Here is a 7,500-nt window from a genome sequence, read left to right as displayed (position 1 = left end):
TATTCTAGGTTAGCCTTTTCTATTTAATATCAAAATCATTTTTAGTACTGAAATTATTTCTTTAAAATATATAATTTATGATTAATATAATAAATGATATATTTGTATTATTTATAAGTTTTTATTTAATATTAATATATTTTAAGTTAAATTATTAAATGATTTTAAGTTCGCTTTAAATATGATTATGAAGTTAGCTTTTTATATTTGATATAAAAATATATTTTTGAAATTGAAAATTGCATATTACCATGAAATAATAAATATTACAAATACATTATTAAATATAAATCATTTGTATGTTATATTCAGCAATTTATTATCTATAACTTTTTAAGTTTATTTAATATTTATATATTTTTAGTTTGTATTCATAGATAGATAGATAGATAGATAGATAGATAGATAGATAGATAGATAGATAGATAGATAGATAGATAGATAGATAGATAGATAGATAGATAGATAGATAGACCTACACCTGACATAGCCTTATTTCCACCGCTCTACTTTTTATTTCTAGTAAAATAGAACAGTCTTCCCATGAGCCTCCTGGGCCAGACAGAAGATTTATTACTCGAGCTGGTATCTGAATGATGGATAGAGCAGAAAAGTCTGGTTATTTTAGATGGCATGATGCCCAGAAGAGGAAGAGGAGTGCAGGTAAAGTGGAGAAGCGCTCCGGCTGTGTCCTGATAAATCTGCACTAGCTGCAGAAAGAAGAAGATATTATCAACTCATACAGATTTATTAATAGTCATGACAAAAAAGTCCCCTACATGTATTTATGATCCCAAAGCATCACAGTGATGAGACTGCAGTCATGGTTGACTCCTAGTTTCCACGGTAACAACAGCCCATGCAGCACCTGACCTACATATGTTGCATTTGAATGCAAACACCCAAAGACCATCTGCTAAACGCACAGACACACACACACACACACACACACACACATACATGTGTGTGTTTGATACAGTCTTGCATTCTTAGTTCTGACTAAAAATAGACCCATCAAACACATTAAATTTAGCTGTCTGCCCAGACATGAGCCAATTCTGGCACAAAAGCACAGCTTCATGTGTTTTACACAAAGAGTGCAACTGTTCGGTTTTATTATAGTACCCACACATCTCAAAAAGTATCTAGAGTTTAATCACAAAGTCTTTTAGTCTGTTATACAAGTGAGCTTTTGTAATATATTATATTATAATTATTAATAGATGAATAATTTCCAATTCATATAATTTTTTTAATATAAAATGTAATATTCTATAGGTTAGGTTTTCATAATAATGTATTTTAGCTCAGCCTTTCCTATTTAAAATTACAAATATTTTTCATACTGAAATGACATATTTAAATTATATCATTTATTATTAAAATCATTTTATGATAGATTTATCGTAAATATATATATTTTATCTATAATTTATTTTTTGTGTAATATATGAATATACTTTTAAGTTCGCTTATTATTAATTTAATAATTAAAATAAAAAATTATATATATTACAATTATATTTGTAGTATTTATATAATTAATATATAATGCTAACTTTATAAAATCTATAATCTTTTTTTGTTTATATTATAATATATTTTATTTTAGCTTGTGTGTGTGTGTGTGTGTGTGTGAGTTTATGCTAGCTTTTTATTATTTTTAAGTTAAATAAGTTTTTTGTTTACATTGTCATGAATCTTAATAATTTAAATATTATTGCATTTTATGTTCTCACATCCTCCTTTTCTCTTGAATTCATTTTATGTTTTATTGTCATTCATGGTTTTTTTTTCTGATCAGAAGCTGCAGAATTAGCATGAAAGGTCTTTTACAAATAAAATCAAAACAAGATCACACAGCGATTTAATTACCGACTGGTCAATAATTATATTTAGTGGTCAAATATCAACAAGTTTAATACTTATTTTGAAGTGTTTAGTCACTGGTCAAAAATAAGGATTTTCTATGTTGTTTTTCTTTATTGTTTTCCATGACTAAACATGTATATATATATAAATATATAATTAAAGCAGGTTTTTTCAATTATTTCATGTGCATGCATGTGCAACTACAGTTTGCAGAGCGTTGCGTGTGCATGTATCACTGCATGAGTCTGTAATGTGTTACAAGTCGATGATTCAAACATCCTGTCAGCCAGAGTGAGTCAACATCTCATTCACAAATAAATGAACAGATGCTTGCATACGCATACGCTGAGGAATGAGCCAAACACATCCTGAAATACCCTGCTGATGCCTCAAAGCCTCTCCATTCATGACAACACTTTCTTTTAATCAGCCTGTCAAACACTCCCCAGGTGATCCCAGCTTACCTGCAGAAACCATATGGAGAAACACAGAGAGAGAGAGTCTGATTCCTCAAACGTGGATCAACAGCTCATAAGAGTCCAGATGCCCTGCAGTCAGCTCTCAAACTGCCATCAAAACCTGTGTTAGAGGTAAAGAGAGAGCAAATAAGAGTTAAATGGAGCTCAAACCCATTCCGATATGATCTGTAATCCGGCAAGGATGATTTAACACAGCGAGATGAATGAAGAGGAAAAATTGGGCCATCTTTATTCTCTCTAAACCATCTTATTCTTTCTCTACATCACTTCTGAAAACACCTCATGACTGTGAGCCATGATGCAAACAGTTTTGTCCTTATAAAATGCAGATGCTTTGTTATAATTTTGCCTGGCATGAAAATGACATTGCAGAGTCTTTTATAAAGGCAGGAATATTGATATATGTGTGTGTGTGTGTGTGTGTGTGTGTGTGTGTGTGTGTGTGTGTGTGTGTGTGTGTGTGTTTCAATATTAATATAATTGAATGCTGTGGGTTGTTTTTATAATCAATAATCAATAGCTTTCTAAGTTAAGTTAAGTTTAGGTTAGCTTTTTCTCTTTAATTGTCAAATATTATTAATGCCAAAATGACATTTACTATGCAGTCATATATATTCAAATATATTATTTAATATTAAAATAAATGTATGCTAGAGTTAGCTTTTTGTAATTTAGCTTAAAATGTATTATTAGTAATATTTTTATATAATTATAGTTCTTTGGCCTTCATATCTGCAAAATGCAAATGCAATAGAAATGCAACTAATAATAAGATACTAAAATGCATCCAAAACAGATAAAGATTAGATTTAATGATGGATTTGTTTCTCACAAACACACAGCTTTGGGCTTCACAAGATATTAATTGATGGACTGGAGTGGTGTGGATTACTTGTGGATTATTGTGGTGTTTTTATCAGCTGTTTGGACTCTCATTCTGACGGCACCCATTCACTAGAGCATCCATCGGTGAGCAGGTGATGCAGTTCTACATTTCTCCAAATCTGTTCAAATGAAGAAACAAACTCCTCAGCATCTTGGATGACATGAGGGTGAGCAAATATTCATTTTGGGGTGAACAAATGTTTTCACTTCAATGATTATTCCTTTAATTTGGTCAACAAGATATAAACAGACTCAACATCTCTACTCCACTTCACAATAACAGTTCCAGCGGCAGCGATAATTACAGCTCACATGTCATGCAAGACCTTAAAAAACCTCTGTGCAATTGACTGTACCACAAAAACATGTGCAGTATTTACTTGTGGCTATGTGTAGGCTTTTTTGGGTGCACGCGTCTGCCAAAAACAGCTTTGAGGACATGAGGAACTGACAAGAGTGCAGGAATTATACATAGAAGAGGCAAGTGATACAGATACAGAGAGATGCAGAGCGGGTCGCTCTCATCCAGCACACATGATTCAACTCATCAGCTCATTAGCACACACTTCAGTTTACTCAAAAGGAAGTGTTAGATAAGTAAGCTAGTTACTAAACTACTAGTAGCTATAATTTATATAATATAAAGTGCAGGAAAACCTGGTTGGCTGTTATATTTGCTACTATATCCACTGTGCTGATTACTGTAATGCAGTCAACATGATCTCTTATAAAATAAAAGTAAAAACTCCTGTCTTTCATTTTCAGTGTGATGAATGAACCAGAATATGATTTTTAAACACAATTAAACACACAAAATAACACAACATGAGACATATGACGACAATTTGTCATATAACCTACTGTCTGCATGTTTGGTTGCATATGCATACGTCCTGGAAAATTCACAATCTGTGGACAATAAACATACTATATAATAAGTGTATAGCCTATGGAAGTATGCTATTCTCAATGCAACGTTATCTAATATTGTGAAGACAGCGACCTCTTGTGTTGCAAGTGAGAATTTATGGATGTATATTTGACTATGATCCCTTGGAGACTAGATTTGACTTGAATATACCTTTTTCTTTCTTTGGTTTTCTTCACACATGACGTTAATTTTTCACCTCTTCACTTATGTTTTGTCCTTATTAAACAGCTACATTTTTTATCAAATTTAATAGTGAAAAAACTGTTGTAAGACTTTTCTAATTTTCTCATAACACATATTGAATTTATTTACTCAAAACTAGCCACAAAACTGATGGACACTTCAGTCCCCCATGATCCTTTGCACACTATGCACAGGGAAGTTGTTTGGCATCACAGAGTTCGACTTCACCGATCAATGTATTTTTCTATACTACTGTAATATTTAATTTAAAGTTAAATTGGGTACATCATTATGGTCAAAACGACATTGTACTTCAACAAAAATACTTTACAGCTACCTTTTAATTTGCATTTGCGAGCAAACTCTCACTCAATACACCACTGACCCACTTTATTTAACTTAAAAGATATTGGGGGTCGTTAAGGTCACGCAGAAATGCATACCAAAAAATAATTTGTATTTTTGACCCCTACAACATTCATCTCTTCGAAGCTCTCAATCTGGAGGGTGGACCCTTTGAAGTGATTGAGGCAAAAAAATTGAAGTGTCTGCTAATGGGCTGATGACTCAATGAATCACTCATTAATGCAGTGACTTGCTGCCACCTACTGGCAGTTTATAGATAGCTTGCTTTTTTTCAACATTTTATTTTTGTATATTAACAAAAATAAGATTATTTATAACAGATTATTTATGCAGTTGTAATTTTGAAAGTATTTTGTAAGTTTTAATTCAATCAATGATTGAAATGGTGGTAAAACTAAGGGCATTATTAACTGTCTTTACATTTATTTTGAAAGATTATGGAAAGGGGCGTTACATTTTCAACGAGTGCTTGTGGTATTCGGCCAATCACAGTGCAGTGGGTCAGTTGGCCAATCAGAGCAGACTGCGTTTGTCAGAAGGAGGGACTCTGTAGAAACAACGCGTTTGATAGAGGCGGGGTATATAGAGGAACTACTGTACAGTATTTTGAAAAATAGGACTTGACTTGACTTGAGACACGATGACTTGAATGACTTGAGTGTTAATCACATCATGTTTTAAGTTTGAATATAAAATATATAAATTATTTTTAAAAATAAAGTTGATTACTCAGCTGGAGCGCAGGCTGAGAATAGCGTCGTGACTGGATCAGGACACTATCATCAGTCATGTCCTCTCTACCTTACACACACCACGCCCACTTAAATCAGATATCACATCACATCAACATGTCAGCCTGAGAGGTACCGAGGGTCATCGCTTTTGTCTTCAATAGTTCGCGCCTAAAAACGCGTGGAAAACGCTAGTCGCGCCGCTTTCTCCTTCTTTCCAAAGCACTGGGGCAGAAGTGCTCCTGGGGCGTCTGTCGTTGCTAAGCATCCATTACACGCTCTCTCTCAATGAAGATGCGGAAATTTCAGCAAAGGATAAATGGATTTGCAGGACTAAAAATCGCTCGCAGTAGCTCTGCTACTAAATTCATTTCAAAATGGCAATCCATATACAGCTATGAACAGCTGTTCCTTCATGTTAGCTGAGCTTTCAACGTTGATTGATACGGGAAAGAATGAAGCTGATTGGTTAGTTATTGTCACATGACCTGCGGTGCGCTTGCGGCATTCTGAAAAGTTTAGATGTTTTTAACTCGATGCGCCTACATTGGAAATAAAGAACTTGCGCGTGCAAAAGACGTGATGTGAACGGCCCCTAATGATCCGCTAGCAGGCCGTCAAAAAACGCATTCCAGGGGCGGCGCTAGGGCTGGGCTAAGGGGGCATAAGCCCGAATATTTTGTTACCTAGTCCTTCTCATAGAGCAAAACAATTAATCAGAAAAACAAATGTAGCTGCCGCGATTACCCAATCATGAGAAGTGCATATGTAAATTGTAGAGTCACACTGAAGACATCAAGGGCTATTTGAGCAAGAAGGAGACTGATGGGGTGCTGCGCCAGATGACCTGGCGTCCACAGTCACCGGACCTGAACCCAATCCAGATGGTTTAGGGGTGAGCTGGACCGCAGACAGAAGGCAAAAGGGCCAACAAGTGCTAAGCATCTCTCGGAGAACTCCTTCAAGACTGTTGGAAGACCATTTCAGGTGACTACCTCTTGAAGCTCATCAAGAGAATGCCAAGAGTGTGCAAAGCAGTAATCAAAGCCATATGACATATTTTCGGTTGTTTCACACTTTTTTGTTATGTATATAATTCCATATATAATTCCACATGTGTTAATTCATAGTTTTGAAGCCTTCAGTGTGAATCTACAATTTTCATAGTCATGAAAATAAAGAAAACTCTTTGAATGAGAAGGTGTGTCCAAACTTTTGGTCTGTACTGTACATAACAAAAAAGTATGAATCAACTGAAAATACGTCATATTTATATTCTATACTCTGAGAGAGAGAGAGAGTGTGTGTGTGTGTGTGTGTGTGAGAGAGAGAGAGAGAGAGAGGAGAAATGTAACAAAGTTTAATGTTGTATGTAAACTGTGTTTGAGAGAGAGAGAGAGAGAGAGAGGTGTTCAGATAGGAGTCTGTTGGATGTTTAGTTTTATGGACTCAATGTTGAAAATGTAAAACATTTCAAACACTGTTGGCGGAAGTGAAAAATTTATAATTTTAGGAAGTTACAATTTTGTTTGATTCCATGATGTATTTTACTGAACATGAGTATTTACAATGCAAATCCAAATTATTTTAATTTACTGACAGTTACTTATATCTTGTCTTTTAACTTTATTAAGATCATATTCTGCAGGTCAAATAACAATATTAAGGTGACTTGACTTGGACTTGACTTGACATAGCTTGTGACTTGACTTGACTTGCCCAAGAAAAAAATACTTGGGACTTACTTGAGACTTAAAGGTTAAGACTTGAGACTTACTTGAGACTTGCACATGTGTGACTTGGTCCCATCTCTGGTATTGATCCTCAAAAAAAAAAAAAAAAAAGAAGAACATGGTCAGGGTTTTCAAAACAGGGTTTTTAATGTGATATTTATAGAATTCAAATATGAAATCTATTTTAATCAGATGAGTAAACACTTTTGTTATTTTGTACCTAAGCAATTACATTCATTTTTAAGTGTTACTGAAATGTCAAAATAGATTTGGGGACTTAAGGCTATGACGCATCTGTGAAGCAAAAAGTGTAGGAAAAG

General features: G+C 34.1%; 1 long non-coding RNA gene across 1 annotated transcript in view; it reads right to left on the bottom strand.

Annotated features, from left to right (window-relative positions):
• LOC127945957 (uncharacterized) overlaps window positions 1–2,453 on the bottom strand; it is a 12,067-nt gene extending 9,614 nt beyond the window's left edge. The window contains exon 1 of the long non-coding RNA XR_008150984.1: window positions 2,337–2,453. This is a non-coding gene — a long non-coding RNA (uncharacterized LOC127945957). The remainder of the gene's footprint in view (window positions 1–2,336) is intronic.
• Window positions 2,454–7,500: the final 5,047 nt, after the last annotated feature.

The sequence above is a fragment of the Carassius gibelio genome, chromosome A24, assembly GCF_023724105.1.
Source record: "Carassius gibelio isolate Cgi1373 ecotype wild population from Czech Republic chromosome A24, carGib1.2-hapl.c, whole genome shotgun sequence".
NCBI classification, from domain to species: domain Eukaryota; kingdom Metazoa; phylum Chordata; class Actinopteri; order Cypriniformes; family Cyprinidae; genus Carassius; species Carassius gibelio.
The sequence above is the reverse complement of the archived record's forward strand: the minus strand, read 5'-3'. Positions and strand labels throughout refer to the sequence as shown.